Here is a 25,805-nt window from a genome sequence, read left to right on the forward strand (position 1 = left end):
GTGTTATCGTAAAAAATGGTTCCAAATAAAGGACTGCCATTCTACTGAATGTAAAATGACTACTCCGCGATGGCAAGAATAATTTTCGTCTCCAATTAAGAAGTTGCAATATTATGCTATCATAAGACATATAATTTACATTTTGAAACGTAAAACAATGTGGAATGATGATGATACATACTACAAGTAAAAAGAATTATTATGACTTACAGAAATAGGGTTTTCCATTACCAACAACCAACCGCAAACAAACGCGCGCACGCACACACACACACACAAATATATATATATATTAATATATAATATATATATATATATAAATATATAGATATTATATATATAAATAAAATAAAATATTATTTACACACAGATAAGGATTTTCGTATTTTGGAAAAACATTCTATCTTTAAGAAAATCCCAAGATAAAGTTTTCACGGTCGTACTTCAATCTGATCTTATGATCAAGGAATGGATGGTCTTTAATGATTCTTTACGTAATGATTACGGTCAGACACCGGAAGTATGTCTTGGGCAATAAATTACTTTGGATAGAAAAAACAAGAATATTTTAATTGAATTTAATCTAACTCAATCAAAACAAGCTTCATAAATACTTTTACATCTTACAATCGAACATTGCACATATTAACTGAAAGCCATTCGTAAAAGAAAGCTATTATGTTCAAAAGTTAATAATGACAGCACAACTATCCATAATTATCTCCATGCAAACAAATGCTCACAAAAGCCCGTCAGAGGGCTCATCTTCCTCTGAGCATCATCAGTGTACTTGAATTATTACTGGTACGCATCAGCGACAGAATTCTTCACTAAAGATGGACAGTTGGAAACGACCAACTTCGACAGCAGAACTTCTGATAATGTCACCGGGGTTGAAGCAAGCCTTCCAAAATGTACTGTCTGGGGACATCACCCGTGTCACCCAGGTCTTTGGAGAGTTCGACACGAGTCTACACTCCTCCTGAAAGGTACAGGGGTATTTGGTAATACATTATTCAGGATATTCAGAATTCAACAGCACTGACTAACAGGTCTAATGGCTCGTAATTCTGTATTTGCTCGAAAAACCTGAAAATGAGTCAAAGAGGTAATTTCTTAACTCAGTTTCTTATCTTCCTTGATTTTTTCTCGTTGTTCCAGTTATATACAACAAATAGTCCTGCATTTTCCTTTACCAACAACTTATCTTTAAATTCAAAAGAAAAAAAATAACGTAGAACTAGTCTATGATTATTACCACGTATGTCTGAATACCTCTTCTGTACAACTTACTTCTCTCCGTTTAATCTAAATCACACAGTATTACAATGTATAACTGAGAGAGAGAGAGAGAGAGAGAGAGAGAGAGAGAGAGAGAGAGAGAGAGAGAGAGAGAGAGAGAGAGAGAGAGAGAGAGACGGATGCAAAAATCGATTAAGAAACTAACCTTCATCACGACAGTATGGTTTTATATTAATTCATTTTGATCAATTCTCCCTGGAACTTTACAGTTAAAATGAAACTATAGTCGGGCCTCCCCATTTAAACTAAATGACATCAATCACACTCCTAACCTCGTCCACACCTCAACCCATAACTAAATAAACCGACCTTTAGCCTGAAACATCAACCAATGCTAATGACAATAAAGAGCCACTTTGTCATTTGCTACCCAGATTCTGTCATTGACTAAATTTAGCAAAAGAGAACTACTTTAATACTCATGTGCAAATGATCACCATTAGATCATTTATATCCATACAGAAATTAACAATAACATATCGCACTTGCTGAGAAATGACGTCATTTCCATTTCAAAGGAATGCCCATTACCGAGAGGTTTAGAAGGTCCTTGATATTAGGAAGACAAAATAACAAAAACAGCTGATTAATCTACGGCTAAGAGTCCTCCATACATAGAGCCTAGATGCCAGGCACTTGCTCTAGGCCTCACGCTAAATGAGAATCAGCAGTTTGCTTTGGGCCTCAGTGAAATGACTTCCCTTTGATGCAATGATCGTTCCATCAACGACTTATTGTCCTACAAATGAAGTTCAAGTGGAGGGAAGGAACCCTTTTATGGTCATGGATTAACTGTGAAATAAAAGACAGTACGTGGAAGGAAGAAACAATTCCCTGATGATGGATTAACTGTGTGTGTGTGTGTGAGAGAGAGAGAGAGAGAGAGAGAGAGAGAGAGAGAGAGAGAGAGAGAGAGAGAGGATTTAGGCCAAAGGCCAAGCGCTGGGACCTTTGAGGTCATTCAGAGCTACAAGGGAAACTGACCATCAGAAGGTTTGAAACGTGTAACAGGAGGAAAACCTTGCAGTTGAAGAATGAAACAATTCTATGAGAAGGTGGCACTCAGATGGATGAATGAGAATGTGAACGGAGATGCAGTAAAAAGAATGAAGGAGGTTATAGATAGGGGCCGAAGGATGCTGCAAAGACCCTTAAGTAAGACCTACAGTGCACCACGCGAGGTACACTGACGATACTACGCCTCTTAGGAGTGGTTTAGGGGTGAAATAATAGGCACATTAAATGGCAGCCTGAATGCTTTAACAAAATAGCTGTGGTCATTAAGATTTATTTATTTATAGTTCCTATCGCTGCTATCATCATTTTTTAATGATAAAAAGCACAGCTTTTGTGCATATACAGCATAACTGAACTAAAGTGGGTCAAGAAGGAGTCCGGACTGAAGAGAAAATCAATATTTCTCAGAGAAGGAAAATTTCCTTTCTATATAATTTCCTTGAATTTCGTGTCTCCTTCCTTCCCTCGCATCCTTCAGCCAACTCTCTTCGCTCCTTATTTATCATCGACATCCTCTCCTGTCCCTTGCCATTAAGGCCCTCCATCTGTTTATCCTCAAATGCTATTTTTGTGTCTTGGCTCTGACAGCGAATGCAGTCAAAACTCTCTCTCTCTCTCTCTCTCTCTCTCTCTCTCTCTCTCTCTCTCTCTCTCTCGTATATCAAGGGCTTAACGTCATAATTCAAGTGGATCCGACTTTTTGTCATCTGGCTCCCGACTGGTGGAACAATCATGGGGAACTGGCAAAGATGAAGATGGAGATGGAGATGATGATGATGAGCTTTTCTTAAAACATCCCCAATTTTTCACCCTTTCTTGCAAACACGAGCACGCACAAAGAAACATGAAAAATATACATAAATAAACACATATGACTATTCACACACAAACCATCTACAATGCAAACATACATTAAAGCAGAAACTATAGCATCCTAAATAACATTATAATCATGCCTCACTATTATACTCTCCAAGAGATCCCGTGAAGGATAAACGTTTAAAATAAGAGTTGAAACTTGATGCAGGGGAAGGTTTAAACAGCTCGGACAATAACCCTTCTGTAATCCCATTACAAAATGACAGTTGTAATCATCAGCTGCCCTAATCTTATGTCACCGTTGATAATGAGAAACAGCACAGCTCATCCTACGGAGAAGAAGCAGAAGACCAACACATTATATACATTTACATGTTCGGTAGGGTATTGTGATTCCCACATAACTGGCTACGTTGGTGTGTAAAACGTCAGCAACGCTACAGAAAACGAGGTGTCTATAGAAAACGAGGTGTCCTTTTCCAACACTTCACCGAGAATCAAAACCTAACATCATAGCTTGTTCAAGGGACTGAAACATTTCCCAATAAGGCATGATTTAATCGGTTTCTCTTAAAGATGCAGATTTAGTTTCAGTACAAAAAAACAAAAATATTATAAAGTGACCCTGGAATTCATTCCAACTTCGAAAGTAACATGATCACGCACAACCGCACTGATAGCCACCAAAGAGGAACTGAGCTATAAAACAAGAAAATCCAACAAGAATGGAGGATAGACAATCCCAAAAGAGACCATATCTAAGGAGAGAGAGAGAGAGAGAGGAGAGAGAGAGAGAGAGAGAGAGAGAGAGAGAGAGAGAGACTTAAGAACACTTCACCATCTCAACCAGAAATCTGATGTGGCAGTGTTTGTGAACTGAAAGTACAGTTCCATTCACTCGTTGTAACCTTACAAAAGAAGACAGTACCAACTGAGTAATATAGTACTTATTTCAATTCACCTGAAATGCTGAAATTCCAGATACTCCAATCGATGTTAACTAAAGGGAAAGGAAACTTTAAGGAAATATTACAAACAGACTAATTACGGCGGAAACAATTGAAACCTTCAGTAGTACGTTTGTATTACAGTTAAATCTCGAAGTTCGGTAAAAGAATCTTATATCTTAAAGTCCGACGAAGGCAAGAAGCAGCCAAAAGCATAATCATCTGCCTCTTCCTCGAGCACTAATAACAACACGACACAAACAACGCGAATTCCGACCTCCTCCTTCTCCTCCTTATCTTGACGAATGGGGCTGGGCTTTCCTCCCTCATGCAGTTTCATCCATCTCGCAAAATACACCAACTTTTATATTCCTCTGGAGGAACACATTCCGCACGAATGAATGAACGCCCCGTCATTTTCCCCTCGGAAACAGCTAGTTTGGTGATGCCACTTATTTCCAGTTGCTGCAATCAATGAGAAACTTTTAAAGCTCAGACGACAGAGGATTACTTGAATGGTCACTGATCATTAATCTCTCTCTCTCTCTCTCTCTCTCTCTCTCTCTCTCTCTCTCTCAGCTAGTTTGTTAATGTCACTTACATCCAGATGTTACAATCAATGAAAAATTATAAAATCTCAGACGGTAGAAGATTGGGTACTCGAATGGTATTAATCTCTCTCTCTCTCTCTCTCTCTCTCTCTCTCTCTCTCTCTCTCTCTCTCTCTCTCTCAGACGACAAACGAACACTAGAATGATCACGGAATCTCTCTCTCTCAAGGACAGACCATTACTTAACTCTTTGATACTTTATTCGAAGACTTGAAATTCCTTTCATCGAGAGAGAGAGAGAGAGAGAGAGAGAGAGAGAGAGAGAGAGTTTACATCGAAGCATATCCTGAAATTTGTCTTCTGAGAAGTTGAAAAATATAAACTTACCAGGCTGGTGCAAGCATCAGGCGATACATCAAAGTCACCTCCCAAGAAACGAATGGGTTTCCTTTCTGGAGAAGATGGAAGGAAGCCTTCTAATGACGCTAACTTCGGGCTGGGGCTTTGCTTCGTTGTTTTAAGAATCTCTTGAATATTTGCTATTTTAGCATTATATTATCTCTCTCTCTCTCTCTCTCTCTCTCTCTCTCTCTCTCTCTCTCTCTCTCTCTCTCGTCTGGTGAGTATTTTTCCATCTTCTGAAGAAAAAAAACCCACCGAAACAGAATGGTTTAATTCTGAGACAACCACAGATTATGCAGCATGGAAGGTTCGACGTACTGATTATAAACCTACATTGAGATTTATGAAGTGGATAACGATGTGGAAATTTCCTGCACGGCAAGAGAGAGAGAGAGAGAGAGAGAAGGGGGTGGGGGAGGGGGGTTCATCCATGACTCCGTAATCTATAGATGAACTTAGCTTTGATTACTGATTGTTATTTTTTTTTTACTATGCCCTTACAAGGCGAAATTATTTATAGTTAATATATAAGTATACATATACATTTACGTAAATATAATGTGTATGTATGTATGTATATATATATATATATATGTATATATATATATATGTGTGTGTGTGTGTGTGTGTGTGTGTTACCTCATATATATATATATAATATATACATATATATCTATATATATATATATAATAGATAATATAATAGATGAGAGAGAGAGAGAGATGAGAGACGAGAGAGAGAGAGAGAAGAGAGAGAGAGAGAGAGAGAGAGAGAGACTGTTAATCTACTCATGAGGAACTAAAATAATAATTAAATAATTATCGAAATTATGTTCCCAATCTCCTGGTTTAATATCAAATATCGTCTGAACTTGTATAGAACACGAAGCCAAACTAATATTCCCCGACGTTCGAACAAAGCAATTTCCGAAAAGTATTGGGAAACCATTCTCGTCAAGTGAGTTTGTCATGCTGTATATTTATGGCCCCAGAAACTAGAAGAAAAAAAAGGGCGCGCGTGTGTGTAATGTGCGTGTGCTCGGCTTTCAACAAAACACGTATTCCAAAAACAGATTCTGAGTCACTTCTTACCCAGAAATCTAAACCTGAAAAACTGAGAAAGTTCTGGAGAGAAACGGAATTTAATCATTCTCATACTACAAAGGCAGACGACACGCTAGATGGTACAGTTTAAACTCACTAAACAGTTATATCAAGCAAGCATTTCTACAATTATTGTTAGCCCCTTTATGTCATGAAATCAGTTTTTTTTTAAAGTAAGATCAACTTCTCCACAGGGAAAGAAGCGGTATTCACGGCAAACCTTCAGGAAACTTGAGAGAATCCCCGCATTTTCCCGTTTTCTCTTTTTTTCAAAAATGGCGATTCCATTTCGTAGGAGCTATCGCAGAGTTAACCGTTTGTCAAGCTGAATTAGTACACATGTGCGCTTGCGTTGAGTCGTAATAAATATGACTATACTCTGTTTTTTCCATCTGTCCATCCGCCTGTGGTGTTTTCGCATGGTAACACTGCGTCCCGGGCTTTAAATAGTTAAGCCATGTGTGAGTTTTAGGTAAATAAAAGGATATTTGGGTGTACATTTGTAACTGAAAAGTGTTTTAGTATTTTACTGTATGCGAATTACACCGTTAATATTCGAAATAGGATATTATTTAAAGCCCGGGACGCACTGTTACCATGCGCAAACACCACAGGCGGATGGACAGATGGAAAAAAAAAGAGTATATACATAAGAGGGTAATTTTATAATTATGAGACATTAAATGTGAGGAAACACTCAGGATTAACAGGGTATTAATCAATAGTGAACATACAACTAAATTATCTTGCGTGTGTGTGTGTGTTTTAGAGAGAGAGAGAGAGAGAGAGAGAGAGAGAGAATTTTGGCTAAATCCCAAGTGCTGGAACCTATGAGGCCATTCCGGGCTAAAAGGGAATTTAACAGCAAAAGGGGTCTGAAGGTGTAACAAGAGGAAAACCTCGCAATTGCACTTTGAATTAATTGTTATGAGAGAGGTGGAAAGTAAGACGGAAGAAAGAGAATATGAACAGGGGAACAATAAAAGGATTGAAAGGGGTTGAAGCTATGGGCCTACGGGACGATGCAAAGAACCTTGAGTAATGCCTACAGAGCACCGCACGAGGTGCACTGACGGCACTACCCCCATATGGGGAAGAGAGAAAAAGATAGAGTACATTATGCACAGCAAGACCATTACCTTCAAGTAATAGGGACACCACCTAAGACAGGAGGCGTTAGGTTCTCCCGTGGGCGTAACTCCTTCATATTAACAATGATCAAGGGGAGGGATAGGTCTCTTTGTTTCTCATGTAAAAGTATGTAGAAAAGGACGAGGTCCGTGTATCTTCATAAAATTAACCTTTTTCTAAGTTTTGAGGAGAGTTGGTTACAGGCCTACGCAATATGGACTACTGCTTTACTAACTTCCGGCCTCAACATTAATACATAACAACATTAAATCATAATATCCCCATTTACTTGTACAAGGAAAACACCAGAGACAAATGAGTTAAACAAGGTTGAAATATAGGATATAAAGTTTAATAATAAAATTTATATATAATAATAAACGCGGGAAAAAGAATTTATTTCTGCTTGCCTAAAGCCGGTAGAAGCGAGCGCTTTAATTGAAATTAATTTCCAGCCACTTTGATTTATGTAGTTTCTAACCTTGATGTTCAAAAGATAAATCTTAATTTCAATTTTGTTTTTTACTACGTTAATCATTAAGTCATTGTTTACAAACTTGGACAGATAAGGAGTTTGTGGGCCATTTCTGGATTATTATTGAATTTTTAAATAATAAGTTAAATGACTACAGGAAAGCAATCTCTGTTGTTCCCCTGGGTAGTGTTGTTCCCATACCCTAATTATAGTCCTGTGGTTGCTGTATCTCTTAACAGGAATTGGGTCTAAATTAGTGCATGGGGGAAATTATGTGGTATGACGCTAAACCCAAACAAAACTCTTAAGCGTGTATAAAAGCAAGTTTAGGATAATCCCCTAACATAGATCTTCCTAAATAACAAAACCTTTTTAATTCCATGTGCCATCCTTCACTGCAAAATTTTGCACTTTACTTATTTCTTTTTACTTAAATTACTATGGTAATACTCTGTACTGCTGTGAAAAAAATCCTTAGTGGATGTAATTAAAAAATATTTTCATAAATAGCAGCGTATAGGTGTCGCTTCTACCAAGAAAACGAAAATTGGAAACGCCAACAATAGGAAAAACCGACAATGATGCGGAAAAAACGTCCTGAATATCTGCCTACTCAACGACACTTCCAAGAAGCGACACTCCAATGAATTCCCCACCGACTGAGCAAAATGAAAGCAGGAATTGATCTCCCGCCAAATGGAAAAGAAAATCAACTTCAAACCGGCGCTGATAAAGAGAACAAAAAGAAAAAGAAAAGAGTTTCTGTTAGATTGCTCTCACGTGTGACTAGATCAAATTCGAAACCTGATAGACCGCGATTTCTGCTTCTGTTTCCATTCTGTTTCCAATCTCACCGAAGCAATTAGATTAGAAAACTCCTGCAACATAAAAAAAAAAAAAAAAAAGTGAGAGTCTGGTTTCCTGGAGCATCTGACAAACGGAGATTCTTAGCTTACACTCCACCAATTTCGCCTTCGCTCAATGCCAATGCACTGGTCATCGTACACGGCTTGTCACCGGTCAGTTGCGCCTTAACGAACCAGCTGCTGGCCTGCAATTATCCCGTGATGGCAGTTTTGCAATTCGATATCATTCCAATATGACCCACATCTCTCTCTCTCTCTCTCTCTCTCTCTCTCTCTCTCTCTCTCTCTCTCTCTCGGAAGTCAAGTAATACTCGGAAATTCATTCTCTTCATTGTCCCTTCTTCTCATTTCAATTCGTTTTACATTTTTCCTCCTCGAAAGGCAATCCCATTATCAAAATGGGGGCTCATTTCCAGATAATGCTCATGAAATCGTCTTTTTCTGGACGGTGAATTAATAACCGGTCTCCAGCTGCAAAAGCATAAATGCCGCTATATGCGCTCATACGATGTCAATTTCGGGAGGAGAACGTTTCGGTAGAAATCAACAAGAACGCCAAGAGATGCAGCGTCTTGTGACATCACTAAATACACGAATTCATATGTCTTGTTAATAATTTACATTAGACTGTAATTAGCCAAGCGCGTTTTCCAACAGATAGCACTCCATGACTGAAACGTAACCTAAACTCTTTTCTATTACTTCATGCATTTCTAGCTTTATGGAGTTTATGCGAATAAAACCTATTCATAGAACTTAAAAAACACAAAGACTTCTTTCAAGTGTGATTTTTTTTTTCTTCTTCTTCTTGGCTGCTGTACTATCAGTATAATGTCTACATTTACAGAATCGCTTGATACGTTCCAGAATTCCTTAGAGACATCCCTAAGATCAGCACACTACTTCATATTAAACTACGCTTTGAAAAACAGTACCCTAGAATTTCATATTCGGTATGAAGAAACGTTACCTACAGTAGATTTACACATCATTTCTTGGCAAATTCGCAAGCCATTTACTCCTACATATGGAGAAAAAATTCTTCAGTCATTGTACCTTAGAAACTACCGAATTATGAATATCTTTGCGAGGGAAGCTAAACAATATACGCTTGAGTCTAATGATTTTGATTTTGCTTTTTGACAAAATTCCTTATCTAGTTTATCAGAAACCCAGCTGTATCTAATACAAAAGAAAGAGAGCATTATGACTTCCTTCCGTCCTGGTCTTACTTCGTATGTGGTTGTAAGGGAACTTTGACTTATCGCCATTCTGTTCCGAAGCTGCTTATCGAATCGGATGTCATAAAAATAACAAATGACGCCATTTTCCCTCGAACATGACCAAATAATAAATAATCTAGGGCAATTATAATCTTTTCTAACCGTTTCATTTTTATAGACGCATAGTTGAAACAAAAATCTTGGATCCAATATGCCATCAGAAAACCATTTCAAAAATGCGCCGCTGGGAGGCAATTATGGAGGAACGATTCTGATATTATTTTATCAATCTCATCTTTGACTAAAAACATATCAAAAGTTTATTAGGCCTTTTCCAGTTGTTTATGGACGGCAATATTATCTTTCCGTTGTATCTGAAACATTGATTCCAGGGCAAATTCGCTGGCGTCAGCGGAATTTCATGCGGTAAAACAATAAAGCTTTAGTCTGATTCAAGAGAAGGTTGCTTTTTTTAATCAAGCGAATAGGGTAATCCTACTTAATTTGGAATTTATGCGCCATAAAAGGGAGCTCGGTTATCTGACCTTTTTATCCTATCAGATTTTTAGGTGAAGGGAACCTCTGGCTTAGATCAAAGGAAGAGTATTTGGATTTTCCCGTCAGTGGCGGATGTTTCGTTCCCTGTTCCCCAAGCTGGACATTCCATTTCTGAAATGCCTATGACGAAATGGTATATTATCAAACTTGGAAATTAAATAAAAAAATAATCGTCAAAACGTTTCGCGTTTCTGATGGTTTGAATTTTTGCAGACTCGGTTATATGTCCTAAATTCATTTCAAATTAAATTTCAAAAGATTCCTGAGCTATTTGGTTTCCTATGAAAATAAAGCAGAAAACGACTGTCTTCTGGTATTCTAAACGAGCATATACTTCATTAGATGACTGAAAAACATTTTTATAGTAGGTTTCAGCGTCACCCTATGCCGCCCCTGGACTTTTCTTACATAGAACATGAAGCCATAAACGTTATTATATATCTCAGACGAAAAGAAAATAATGTATTTCTGATGCCCAGAATGTAACCTAGTATATTAGGGAGTTATATTTCTTTTAACTGTAGAAAAGAAGGTAAAAAGTGTTTGGAGTTCTATATATATATATATATATATATATATATATATATATATATATATATATATATATGTTTATATATATAAAGTGTTTGGAGTATATATATATATATATATATATATAGTATATATATATATATATATATATATATAGATATATAAACACACACATTAAGGCAAAACCCACGAAAGAAAGTGAAACACTGGAGTGCTCCGAGATCCTTCGACACGACGTCTTAACTTAGCAGACTGACATACATAAGAAAGTGAGTATACAAGGAAGGGTCGTGTAAATGACAGAAAGGGATTATAAAGGGAAATAAGCACCTAGAATCCAACACACCTGGAGAATTAGGTACTTATTTCCCCTTATAATCCCTATCTCTCATTTATACTACCTTTCCTTGTATACTCACTTTCTTATGGATGTCAATCTGCTGAGTAAAGTAAGTCGAGTCGAAAGATCTCGCAGCACTCTCACTGTTTCACTTTCCTTCGTGGCTTTCACCTTATTCATATAATTCATCATTCACATTCCAAATTTTCGTGATTCATTTATGTGTATATATATATATAATAAATTAGGAATATCAAAAACAATAATAGATCAAAAAACCGACGTTAGTATTATAGAAACTGAGGCTAAGACGTATATATATTTTATATAATTAAATAGATATATTGATAATTTATATTATATTATAAATATTATATTAATAAATTAATATACACACACACACACACACACACACACATATATATATATATATAATATATATTCTATATTCATTTACACACACATATATATACATAGTGCAAGTGTCAGTACATTTAATCCTAGAACAGGAGTGGGATAACTGGTGAGCGGGTTTCTCAAAACTCTTTAATGGCACTGTTGACTCAAGCAGTGAATTTGGTACATCATTATTATCTTGCTGTTGTGGGTACTAAGTGAAATGCAGAGCGAAAGGGGAAAAAAAAGAAGAGATAAAATAAATTTGAGTAAGTAATTGGTAATCTATCAGAATGCATACCAAAAGAATTCTCTCTCTCTCTCTCTCTCTCTCTCTCTCTCTCTCTCTTTCAAGACTAAGCAGAGAATTAGTTTTCATGTTTCCACCTTTTTTCGGGATAAAGGATTTTTGTTTGAAACTTTCAAAACTTGGGACAAAATTGTGCGCTTCACATCTGCTGCTTCGTAGTGTTTCAACTTTTATTTTTTTATACTTTGTGTAACATCGATTTTTAAGCATGAATTGCAGCGTAATTAGAAGCAGATTTGTTCAGCTTAGCTTCATCCTTTCACATAAAAACTTTCAGTTGGGTACAAGTTATATGAAAGAAGGATTTCAATTTAAAAAACAATCAAAAGAGACTTTTCATAACGTGATTTTATAAGTGAATGAAACGTATTTAAATACATTAATGCATCCAGTTTCTATCAAGAATCTTCCTTTTGCGTTTATGAAAGATGCAAAACACAATTCTCTTCTCCGCCTATCCCTCTATTTCTTCTTCAAGAATGAATCAATGTGTAATCCTTCATTCTTAATTCATAAATTCTGGGAGGCCCTTCATAAATAGTGAAGCTGTTTTTTTGCAACTCTCCTTCTGCCACTAATAACAATAAACAGTGGCTTGATTTTGTTACAACTGAGTGATGAAGTCTTTAAACTAGGCATAATTCCTGTTCTTGTAAATGCTGTAATCACAATTGCAATTAGTGACTACCTACTGAATGGAAGGTTTAAATTGTTTTCATACTTTTAATAAGATCAAACCTGTTAGTTTTTTTTCTGTTACTGAGTTTCTGGAAAATATCGGCATGAATTTATGGTATTCCAAAGAAATCCAAACTTATTGATGATTTAGGCTCTTAATGGAATTTGCAACAATAACTATTTTTTTCTGATTCTGATATGTAATTTCCAATTTACATAGAAATGGTCAACATTTCATCTCTATAGTAATATTACATTAATATTTTATTGGGTCTGAAAACAATAATACCTTTAGAAAATATGGACATCTATCCCCAAATTTAATAATATGATGTAATGTGTCTCCCTCCCGAGTTATCGTTTAGTGTATGTCTTGCAAATCATATACGGCCTTTATCAATTGGTCTTCGTATTTACCCTCATCGACCTATCACTTAGCTTCTCGTATTTTTTAATATTTTATCCTACTCCATACCGTCTAGACTCTGCCCTTAACCGTCTTCCCAATCAGTTCTTGAGTATAGACTCAGCAACGCGTATCTGTCACTGGATTTTTTTGTGTGGCATTTTTTTATGTTTGCCCTGAAGGTCCCTGTTGCATGTCCCGCTAGATTGAAAACAAACAAACATGGCTGAGCGCTTTTCTTCCCAGTTATGAGAGTCAACATGAGGGCGTTGATAGGCGCAGATCGACTCGGAAGGAGAGAAAACTAACTGCTCTAGACTCTAAGTGGTTGCGGAACGAAGAGACGGACTCGAGTTCTCGTTGCATGCTGAAAATGTTTCTCTGGTATACTCTCTTTTGTTTGGACTGAGTATTATTGTTATTTTTTATTATTACTCAGATTATAATCACTATTCATATGGAACAAGCCTGCAGGGACCACTGAATTTAAAAGCAAGCTTCCGAAGAATATGGTGGTCATTCGGAAGACGTTACAGAGGATAATAGGAAATACAATGAGAAGGAAAAAAATGAATAAACTAACACATAAATAGGTAAAAATATGAATATGCTATTAAAGTACCATGTGAAATTGCAAAGCATCTTCGCTTGAACTTATTACCAACGTTCCTTTAGTCAAGGTTCAAAGATCAACCTGAAACAGAAAAAGGCAATAACACGAATGAATAACCATTGGGTTTCCTCACAAAATCTGCGACGTGTTGTGGGCTTACAGACTCCTGAAATCTGACTCCCGCACAAAGGGCGCATCTTTAGGAGTACGACCCCCGAAATCTAATGTGATTACTCATTTGGCTCCTGACAGAAGCATGTAAGCACAACCGGGTTTAGTCATGAAATGTTGAGGGAGATTTTGCTATGCGTGTTCTTACATATACATATGTTGACATACAAGTACTTTACGCTTTTATACCAACAAATATATATGCAAAAACATAAACATAACCGATTTCATACACACACACACACACACACACACACACATATATATATATATATATATATATATATAGATGGATAGTAGATAGATAGACAAATAATATAGATTAAATATAGAACTTCTTTTTTCAACATGTAACCTCCTTTGCAAACACCTCAATTTCTTAAAACTTATGTACTAACAATAAACTTTAATGAAGGGATTTGTGTAGAATTATCGCCATTACAAAACGTTTAGCAGAATGCTCAGCTCGGAATTCATGGAGTTGTTAAATTGATGAAAAAAATTCAACTAAGCTGCTGTTTGATGGATTGATTGAGTGTGTCTATTAAACCTGGCGTCACAACATCTAGGTTATTGACACCGAAATAAATGTAAATAAGAAAATTAAATTTGGAATAAATTTCATATAAAAATATCTAAAAATATATGCATATATAAAAGATTTTTTTTTCATGTTTTCATGTAGGTGTACTGTCCCCGCAATCATGTTTTCTCTCTCTCTCTCTCTCTCTCTCTCTCTCTCTCTCTCTCTCTCTCTCTCTCTCTCTCTCTCTCATAGGTCCATTTTATCTGAAATTTCAACCACTATTGGGAATGAATTACTTTTTATTTTTTCTCTGTTATCCATTTTTGTCATTCCTATTTACTTATTTATTTATTTATTTATTTTTGAGAGGGTGGAATAAATACGAGACACATGCGCGGTTCGGAGCTTTCGTTTGTCCATCATGAACCGGCCCTCTCCCACCCCCCCCCCCCCTTTTTTTTTTAAACACTTACCCATGGAATTGTCAAAGTTATTCCCAGTCCACCGAAGAAAAAGAATAATGTGAGCAATAACAATACAACTGGGAGGAGTTTCCCCAAAAGAAATTACAGGAAACCAATAAATTGTCTCGAAACAATGAGAAGACGAGACAGGAATTCACTTCAAGTGCATCTCCCGAATTATTGGCGTTTTGGACGATTGCTCAAATGGGATGTGAGAGAGAAATTGACAAATAATTATAACAAACATGAGAAATGAAGAGAGAGAGAGAGAGAGAGAGAGAGAGAGAGAGAGAGAGAGAGAGAAAATGTTACCGACACCGGAACAAAACAAGTAAAAGATGTGCCGAAGTCTCTTCAGCGCAATCGAGTTTTCTGCACATCGTATAATGCTGTATGAAACTCTCAGCCGTGGCCCTTGAAGCTTTCAGCCACGGTCCATGAGTGGCCTGTGTTGTTGGAACCTTTAGCGGTAACAGACGTACGATCATAGCTAAAATTTACCTTAAATAAAATTAAAACAACTGAGGCGAGAGGGCTGCAATTTGGTATGATTGATGATTGGAGGGTGGATGATTAACACCCCAATTTGCAGCTCCTTAGCTTAAGTAGGTTTTAAGATCTGAGAGCAAACGGAAAAAGTTCGGACGGACAGACAAATAGCCATCTCAGTAGTTTTCTTTTACAGAACACTATAAAGCGCAGATTAAAAAAAGGTTAATTTCAACTATTTCCTATCATTTCTTCGTCACTTTCTTATTTTAACGACTCGAAAAGCAATACATTTAATCCATTAGTTCACAATATCAACAATGCTGTAACTTAAAACACACACAAGCAAAAGTAAGTCTCTCATTTTGTCTTGAAACAAATACGACGCTAATACTATTACTACTACTACTACTACTACTGAAAATTACAAAATAATTCAGTAGTTTTATATATACTATATATATATATATATATATATATATATATATGCACACACATTTATATACATATCTATATATACATATATGTATATAGTATATAAATATATCTACACACACATATATATATACACATTAAATTTCAATAACAACGTTACAAGCAAGCTAAATTATTCTCAGAATCTCATGAGGGAACCGGGAGTTGTTTAGCCGCTTTTAATTAGAGCCCGAACGAGTTCTCGGGTTCAATATCCGAGTCAGATACCTGGAGGTAATCACTTAGTGTAGCAGACAAATTGCACGAGCGCCCAAGCACAATATATCACGCATTTTGTGAGGGGGAACAGGGTTTATCACTCTCACCTCATTTGTAAGGAACTTATTCTCAGAATAGGATATAACGATGGACGGGTGCCCTCTAAAGTAGGTGTGAGCGATAAAGGATTATTTTTCCTATTTATGAAAGGGTTCTATATAGAGTAGGAATGGATAAGGAATACACAATAATTTCGACTATTATGATCCAGAGGATTAACACCATTCATATGGAATAAGCCTCCAGGTCATTGACTTGAAATTGGAGCTACCAAAGAATATGGTGTTCATTTGAGAGAAGTGACAGAATTGGAAATGCAGAGAAGAGATCAATTATGATAGTACAACAACAACAAAAGATAGACTATTAATTAACAAATAAACAGATAATAAACTAAATGAATAAGCAAAATACAAGGTGAAATATCTAGGCAGTAATGCACTGCATCTTCTCTTGATCTTCTGAGGTTCCTCAGGCTAAGTCATGATCGTTAAGATATAAAATTGCTCCTGAAATACTTAACAACAACAAAACATAACATTGAATGTTCATCAGACAACAACGACTCCGCCTGTCAATTTCTCAACCAATTCCGGTCCGGACTAAGTTACCTCCCTCTCCTCTACTGTCGATCTGTGTCTATCGACGCCCTCCTGTTGACTTTCATAACCGGGGAAGAAAAGCACTCAGACGTGTCTGTTTGTTTTCAATCTGGCAGAGCATGTCGCAGGGACCCTCAAGACAAACACATCAACACAGCCACGACAAGAGGATGACAGATACTCGCTACTGTCAATGGCTACTTTATGGGGTTGGATGGAGGGACGTTCTGGGACAGAGAAGGAAGTCGATACTTGGGATGATGGCCTACGAGAAGAAATATAAAAAGAAATGAGAGGTAAAATCCGATTAAATTACTAATGACAAAGCTGTGTTGATAGTGTTAAGGACACAAAGTAAGGATTCTGTAAGAATGTTATTCAATTATTTCAGAAATTGCGAGTCTGGCTATAAAAAATGATTTCACTGAAAATATTGATTTTGAGACAATAAAAGGACATCAAAATACAAATTCGGGAAGAATCATCAAACCATCATCATGTATTTCAGGAAGCAATACTTGCCTAGCTAGAAAAATTATTTAACTGACGATATCGGTTTTGAGACAGAATAGAGCACAAGTCAAAAGATACGTGGGAAATTTTACATAAAACATGAATGTAAATTCTTTTATCGACATACACTGGACATAAAAGTTTTAAAATGGAATAAAATACTAAACAAAAGTACATATGCAATTGGGTGTTGGATGAATATGAAAGAAACTTTATTGATTATGATTCCAAACCAAGACAAACATCAGGTTTCGCTAATCCTCAAAAAGCTAAGCAAACAAATGAACAGATGTGATGTCAAGAATAACTATGCAAGCCTCAACCTACGAAAGATTTAAAAAAATGGCGTATTTCATCGTTTTCAAAAAGAAGAAAACGTCAAAAATAAGGAAATGTAAAAATTAAGTTGCAGATAAAGAAGAAAATACTCGGTTTCTTGAGAATGCTGGATCAATTGCACCAACTTCAGTTCTTGACTCCGTGAACTCTGATCTTTGCGGTCAAAATGGTTCATTGCAATTTAAGTAGAACGTTCTTTTCCTGTCAGTTATAACGGCTCGTATGTTCCGTTTTTCTTCCTTACACTGAAAATTTAGTGATTTTAGTCTCAATAGAGGCATTTCATTAAGAGTTTGTACCCCAAGATAAAAAGGCTGGAGCACTTAATACATGCCTGGATAAAAATAAAAATCCCTCGAAACCTTTGGAATTGAAACTGGAAAATAAAATTTAGGACAAAGTCAAAGGGCGCGCTGGGAACTATAAGGTCATTCAACGCTGAAAATAAATGTTGAAACAATTGTTAGAGGAGGGTGGAAAGTAATCAGGAAGAAAGAACACACGAATGGAGGTATAGCTAAAAGAGATGAAAAGAGTTGCCGCCAGGGGCCGAAGGGAGACTGCAAAGACACATAATATGTAATGCCAATAGTGCATCGCGTGAGGCGCACTAATGGCGTTCAAAACCGGTCAAGAATAACCTGTTATTGATCGATTAAAATTTTTTGTTCAGAACCGGTTACTAGGCCATTTTAACCATCGTTTACCGTTCATTTCAGACCACATCAAGTTGATTAGTACTAAAGTTTTAGCACTCCCTTGCAAGTGATGTGCTTTATTTTTCTAATTTTTTGGCTAATGCTAATGATTATGAAAAATGATGAAAACAATTATTTAAAAAAATAATAATGACAGAAAATAATGCATTCTTTCGTTATTATTGACTCAAGAGATCAGTTTACTCTTTCGTTGACGATTTTATCATGGTAGATAGGATTTTGTTTTCTTTGCCCTTCAAGCAGTACCTACTGGTGTGCATTTTAGTAATCGGTTCATAACCGGTTATGAAAATTTCAGACGATTATTAACCGGTTTTCAATTTTCCGGCTAAATTTGAACCCTACTATGGACCCGATATCTTTACGCATATTCAGTTAAAAAGTTTTATTAATTTTGATGGAGCAAAAAAAAATAAATAAATAAAAGAAAACTTTAGTTCCTCAAAAATTTTTTAAATCACCTTATTTCCGAAACTTTGCAATCAACAATTTCACCAAACCTTTTCTTTCTAGTAATTACTGCTTCGACATTGTGGATTCGAATAATTGTTCGTTTGAAATAATGTCTCGAATAAATGCAGCCGGAAAATTTTGTTCGGATATAGCGTAAGTATAGGTACAATGGAACCAAGGACGCGGATGTAAGTTTGCTTTTTTGACAAAAGTTTTGAAAGTTATAAATATGAGAAACAATTCTCTCATTAATCTTTCATGCATACACCCAAACACACATACATACACACGCACACACATACGCCCGCCCCCTCCCCACACACACACACAGACATATATGAATCATATATATATATATATATATATATATATAATATATATATATATATAATATATATATATGCAGAGAGAGAGAGAGAGAAGAGAGAGAAGAGAGAGAGAGAGAGAGAATATATATATATTATATATATATATATATATATATATATATATATAGAGAGAGAGAGAGAGAGAGAGAGAGAGAGAGAGAGAGAGAGAGAGAGAGAGAGATCATCTACTGGAATTGCGCACACTGAACGAACTGGTGGAACCCAATCAACTGCAAAGCACTGAAGTGTCACCCTGGTTTCATCAAGCAAGCAGCTCCATACCCGACGACACCTCCGGGTGCCATTAATCTCGAGACTCCTGAAGGAAACAATCGACGTTTTCGGTCCTGACGACAAATATCTGCGCATGCAATTCAAATCCCTCCGACCAAGTTTTCGAATAAAGATGTCCGGCTTATTGGCCAAGTTCTGAGAGTTCCCCAGCACTCTCTAGATATTCGTCCCATTCATTCGAGAAGGTTTCGTCACTTGGCGAAACAAAAATATAACACGCCGGAGATTCTTTCGGTGGTCACGGTATAATGCTGTATGAGACGCGGTCCATGACACTCTCAGCCGGCCGTGGTGGCCAGTGTTGTTCCGTTGCTAGACGCACGGTAATATATAACTCTAACCTTAAATAATATAAAACCTACAGAGGACAGAGGGCCGCAGTTTGGTATGTTTGCTAACTGGAAGATGGATAACCATCATACCTATTTAAGATCTGAGGGCTGAAAGAAAAAGTGCGGACGGACAGACAAAGCCATCTTAATATTTTTTATTTTATTTATCTATTTATTTATTTTTGGTATAGAAAACTAAAAATAAATAAAAATAAAAAGGGTAAGATACCTCTTCCTCTGTTCAGCAAAATTATCGTTTTTAAACTGCTTTTCAGATAAACTGATATTATGTGGAATACGAACTTCCTTTAGATTCTCTACATTCCTTTTTTATTCTTTGTTTAATAACCTTTCATTCCACATGACAAGACCTATTTTTGTTATTATGGCTGACTATTGCTTTACCTGTAACCACGACTAAAAATCTTTTTATTCCTTCATTCCTTCGTAGATCCGCTTCCATTCTGTATAATACAGCTTATGCCTGGTTTCTTATTGACTTACTCTTCATTTACTTATAACTAAGAAATATAATCATTTTCATATTTTGTTAGATAAATTTCCATTCAGCATAATAAGACATGCTTTGATTATAACTGACTTACTAAGAAATAAGAATTATTTCTGTTCACTGTTAAAAAAACATCCATTTAATCTTTAATAGATACAATGTCACTATATTCATCATACATTTCAAAGAAAAAAATTATCATTGCCCACATAAACAACACACACACAAAATGCTAAAGGGAAGTCTCATATTGGAAATATATGAATACTGAAATCATTTCAGAATTATTCTTCTATAACTGCTTCTCGGCCACATATTTTTGACGTTTTCTAATGCCATTTCACATAAAGGGAACGTTTAACGGATCGTCAGTCAACATGAAAAAAAGGCACATCTTTTTCAAAATCAAAAACTACTTTGGCATTATCATTCAATATCTGTAATCGCTGATAGTGAAACAGGCACCACTGCCCCTCATGAATAACCAACATATAGGCGCAATCATTAAAAAAAAATATATACTAAATTGCGATGTTGAAAACCCTAAAATCCTTCGTTCGATACAGAAACCAACAAAGATGTATTTCACTCCAAGGCACCGTAGAAATTAGTCATTTTAAATTTCACTCTGCCTAAAATGGTTCATGATAATGACACTATTTTATGGCCTCAATATGACTTTCATTCTTAAAGCAACATAAACTTGGTCACTGGAATTGTCTCCGAATATCATCTTTTATTGTTATTATTAGTTTTTTTTTTTTTAAGTCTATCACAGTCCTCCAATTCGACTGGGTGGTATTTATAGTGTGGGGTTCCGGGTTGCATCCTGCCCCCTTAGGAATCCATCACTTTTCTTACTATATGCGCCGTCTCTAGGGTCACACTCTTCTGGATGAGTCCTGGAGCTACTTCAGCCTCCAGTTTTTATAGATTCCTTTTCAGGCATCTTGGGATCGTGCCTAGTGTTCCTATGATTATGGGTACAATTTCCACTGGCATATCCCATATCCTTCTTATTTCTATTTTCAGGTCTTGATATTTATCCATTTTTTCCCCTCTCTTTCTCTTCAACTCTGGTGTCCCATGGTATTGCGACATCAATGAGTGATACTTTCTTCTTGATTTTGTCAATCAGCGTCACGTCTGGTCTATTTGTACGTATCACCCTATCTGTTCTGATACCATAGTCCCAGAGGATCTTTGCCTGATCATTTTCTATCACTCCTTCAGGTTGGTGCTCGTACCACTTATTACTGCAAGGTAACTGGTGTTTCTTGCACAGGCTCCAGTGGAGGGCTTATGCCACTGAATCATGCCTCTTTTTGTACTGGTTCTGTGCAAGTGCCGGACATTCGCTTGCTATGTGGTTTATGATTTCATTTTTCGATTATTATTATTATTATTATTATTATTATTATTATTATTATTATTATTATTATTATGAGAGAAAGGCCAACTAAATTTTACCATAAACTATTAAACGTCGTCCTCTTCATAGCACACATTTAAACTATAATTGTCTTTAAGATAGTTATGGGGGTTTTCTACTAAAATAATAAGCCTTGTAACAAATCTAACATAAATCTCCATGGCTCAGTAGAACTGACCGGCATATGACCCATGTTTAGGAAGTTTCTACACACCATCTCCACTTGAATTGCTTTTTCATCACTCGACAACCAAAGGGAGTGTTTTCTTTAGACTCAAGAGCAAGATACATACATATTTCTTTTTCTCTGCATACTCTTCCTCTGTAAAATATGTATGATTTGTTTGTGGAGATCGGCCCTTCATTTCCATAAAGTAAAGAAACATAGTTTTTCACTCTTTGAGATTAATCCTTCATTTTAAAGGTCTCTGCTTCTGTTCTATTTCTTTTTCGCCTCATACATTAAATGAAATATTTGGCTGGCAGCTGTAACGCCCAAAACAGGTTAATATTATTACATATGCTAAAACGACTTGATATCAACGTCCTCCTGGTAACTGAACCCTGAAAGCTAAACCTCTTTTTAATCATCAGAGATTAACATACAGGAAAAAACCATGAAAAATACTGATGGCCATGATCATTATAATAATCATTAAAATAACCTACGCATAATGCACGCTTTGTCAGACACCCAAATAAAAAAATTATTTAATAAAGTATGATCTCACTCAAAATATGCTCAAAATTCAACACTGGTATAAAAAAAAAATGAAAATAAAAAATCCGCTTACAGAAAAATGACTAAATGTCAAATTACACTATGATTGCCCATTTAGCATCCCAACCCCCCTAAAAATGAGTCGAATTTCCACGGACTCTCGATACAAATATGAATGAATGTAAGTTGGCTGCGGCAAAGCCATTCAATCATGGCATAATTTCTAACGATTAAAGGAAAATCATATTGCACCTCTAAACACAGAAAAAAAAAGGGTTCAATGAAAAATTTCATGCCTCCATAACTACGACTACGCTGCTCTACATTTTCGACAAGGGTTTTAATGGTAAAATGGACCCCCGCAATTTTTCAACAGGCCGCCATTAAATATGCAACCAGGAAAATTGTAATGTTATAAAAATCCATAATTGCTTCGCCGACTTCATCTACATTATTCAATGTTTGTAACCACTCGATGGAAATTGGCCCCACTAACATTCATCAATATCTGAACAACAGCGTACGTTGGAATAAACACGTTCCATATCCTATAAACATAAGAGATGTTATTAAAACCCTTCATTCAAAGTACATTAATAACTGACCATTTTACATAACAATTAACACGATATTTAATTGTGCATGAATCGCATAACATCTTTGGCCCTTCTCGGCGCTCGAAAAACTTCTACTATTCTTGAACTGACCTAAACTCGGCGTTTGACATTTCTTATTTTTTGGCCTCTAATGGAGCACTGGCAGGACGAAAATAAGAAAAATAAGAAAGTGAGGAAGACAAGAAGTGAGAGTCTCGCCACAATAAAGGGAGAAAGATTCATAATTTGAAGGCAGTGATGTGTTACTTTTCCAGTTTTATTTTAATGAACACCAAGTACAGCACTGCCAATCAGTCTTATAAATATATGGCAATTTCAGATTCGGAAGCTACCTTTCGGGAAATATATCTGAATGCATCGAAAAACCTGTTGAAACTGTTTTGAAACGACAAAAAACTGTCAACAGAATTTGACAAAGAGACAACAAATATATCATAATACATTAACAGAAAACCAGTATCTTTACCTTTACGAACCATAACAGATCCGAATCTGCGGTACAGTACCAATAAAATACTTGATATCGTAAAAACACAAAAACTTATCTCAATCCCGGTAGACTTATAAAAAGACATTTTTATATCACAAACTTTCCTTCTGAAACCTTTTCAAACGGAATTCCCCAAAACTTATGCTTCCTACTTTATCTCCGGCGTATTTTTAAAAATCGATGTTGCGCGAAGTATTAAAAAAAAAAGAAAAAAAAAAAAAACTAAAACGGTACGAAATACGCGATGCATATGTGACGAGCACAATTTTGATCGGAGTTTCGAAAGTTTTAAATAAAAATACCTTTGCTGAAAACGGTAGGGAGAGGAAGAATAGGAGAACTGATTTTATGCTCATGTCTGTGTACGTGAGAGAGGAGAGAGAGAGAGAGAGAGAGAGAGAGAGAGACTACATTTTGAGCTATCATTTCCTTGCGAGAGACAGAACCAATACCATTTGGTGGGGAGGGTTCCCACTTGTTTCATAAAAGGCGTCGTCAATATCCCGACATGGCAACTCGGGGTATCCAGGAAATCAGGTATGCCAGATACGACCGAATGGTGAGACTCGGGCTGTGTTTACCTGAATACAATGGAAGACTTCCCCCGAAGGGATCTGTGCAAGGCGAGCAAAGTTCCTTCTTGAATTCCATTATGAAAAACGCGGCTCGAGCCAAGAGTTACGTTTAGAAAACGAAGGATTCATAAATTCTGATATAATGGCAATGCTCGTAGGTAACAGTATTCCATGTTTACATTTCATCAGTTGTCTTCTGTGAATAATTCGTGCATATTCATAGACTTCCAGCTTTGAAATGGAATAGTATCCATGAGTCTAACACATCTGAAAGTTCCTATTATCATGACTACGATTTAATATATGCATACTAGCTGACTTACCCGGGCACTGCCCGGGATATCTCTGATTACAACCGATACACACTCTCTCTCTCTCTCTCTCTCTCTCTCTCTCTCTCTCTTCTCTCTCTCTCTCCTATTAAGATAGTTGCTTCTCATCCCTCTTCCCATTGGGGCTGAACTTGGACTTAACTGGCTTCAGGAGAGTCACTATTCATCTCCCTTGAAAACTATGACTTAGACACTAATATCTTTTGTTTTCGGTTATTTCTACATGTAACCCCTTCTCATCCCCCAATCCTATCAGTTCTAAACTTGGAATTAAGGGCAACAGGAGTGTCACTATTCATCTCAGCGACTTAGAAAATAATTTTGGATTAAACACTAATAACTGTCGTTTTCGACTAATTTAACATGCCACCCCCTTTCTACTCCCTTCTCAATCATAGCCCCCTTCCTAATTGAGGCTGAATTTGGACTTCAAAGGCATCGGGTGTGTCACTATTCTTCTCAGCGACACCGAAAACTATGAATTAGTCACTAATATCTTTCGTTTTCTGTAATTTTTACATTTCCCTCCCTTCCCACCCCCTCCCCTTTGGTGCCTGTGATGTCTTAACCCCACAGCGTTCATACAAAGTTTAGTTGAATTACTCAATGTCAAGTGTGTGTTGAACACACACATACATATAAATCCATTTATACATATACTATATTTACACACACACACACCCACACATATCTATGTGTGTATATATATATATATATATATATATATATATATATATATATATATATATAGTGTGTGTGTGTGTGTGTGGTGTGTGTGGTGTGGTATTTATATACATATATATTATAGAGATATATATAATATATATATATATACTATCATATTCATAATAAATTTCAAACTGCTACCAATATTAAAGTTATTTTACTTTTAAAGGGTTACTTATTTTTCTATCTAACGGTTTATTCAATTTATCCATTTCTAAGATGGGATTATATGCAAGGTAAAGGAAATAAAACATATATTTATCTCACATGCAACATAGTGTAAAAAAAAATATGGCTGCTGTAAAAAAATGAAGAGAAAAATCAATAAAAAAAATGCATAAAAAGAAAGGTTTTAATTTCCTCTAGGTATTTCTCTACCATAATAATTTAATTTCCTTTATTATAATTTATGAACTTCAGTTGATTGCATAATTTTTTTTCAGGTAGAGTTTTATGGAGTAAGTCTCAGAAATACTTACTAGATAGCAGCGTTGCCACGGACTCTACGACATTTCATTTACTCCGCGTCCCTTATACTACTACCCGGGGAGAATATGAAAAAGCTTCTATCCCCATAAAAAAAAGGCCGGTCAGGAAAGCTAAAAAAACTGCTGGGTAAAAGGAAAAAGGAAATGCGGAAGAGAAATATTAACTGGTAACAATGTTAACGTCTATATAGAGACTACTCGATGTATTAGCAATAAATATG

At 36.1% G+C, this 25,805-nt stretch overlaps 1 long non-coding RNA gene across 1 annotated transcript in view; it reads right to left on the bottom strand.

Annotated features, from left to right (window-relative positions):
• Positions 1–646: 646 nt before the first annotated feature.
• The window catches only part of LOC135209587 (uncharacterized), a 701,429-nt gene continuing 676,270 nt past the window's right edge, over positions 647–25,805 (bottom strand). The window contains exon 5 of the long non-coding RNA XR_010313391.1: positions 647–982. This is a non-coding gene — a long non-coding RNA (uncharacterized LOC135209587). The remainder of the gene's footprint in view (positions 983–25,805) is intronic.

This window comes from Macrobrachium nipponense, chromosome 11 (genome assembly GCF_015104395.2).
Source record: "Macrobrachium nipponense isolate FS-2020 chromosome 11, ASM1510439v2, whole genome shotgun sequence".
Lineage (NCBI taxonomy): Eukaryota > Metazoa > Arthropoda > Malacostraca > Decapoda > Palaemonidae > Macrobrachium > Macrobrachium nipponense.